Consider the following 275-nt stretch of genomic DNA (forward strand, 5'->3'; position numbering starts at 1 on the left):
GGGTAGTTAAAAGAAAATACAACTCACCACTTGTCACATCTTTCAGGTGTCCAAAAAAACCCAAGACCCCACAAAAAAGCAAGCGAGGACTAGGCTCCCAAGGAGAAGGTGCAGCCCGCCTGTCATTTTTCTGCTTGAAAGGAGACAACCCCTCAATCCTCCGGCCCTCTTTGCAAAATCCTGACTCATTATAGAAAAAAGATCACACTGCCAGGCGCCCAGAAACATTTCTTCATCATGGTCACGCCACAAGCTAAACAAGAGGCCACATCGGG

At 47.6% G+C, this 275-nt stretch overlaps 1 long non-coding RNA gene across 3 annotated transcripts in view; it reads right to left on the reverse strand.

Moving 5' to 3' along the window:
* The window catches only part of LOC102380370, a 29,358-nt gene extending 29,089 nt beyond the window's left edge, over window positions 1–269 (reverse strand). For all 3 annotated transcript variants that reach the window (XR_003093919.1, XR_003093918.1, XR_003093917.1), the window contains exon 1: window positions 28–269. This is a non-coding gene — a long non-coding RNA (uncharacterized LOC102380370). The remainder of the gene's footprint in view (window positions 1–27) is intronic.
* Window positions 270–275: the final 6 nt, after the last annotated feature.

Source organism: Alligator sinensis, unplaced genomic scaffold (assembly GCF_000455745.1).
Source record: "Alligator sinensis unplaced genomic scaffold, ASM45574v1 scaffold73_1, whole genome shotgun sequence".
In the NCBI taxonomy this organism is placed as follows: Eukaryota; Metazoa; Chordata; order Crocodylia; family Alligatoridae; genus Alligator; species Alligator sinensis.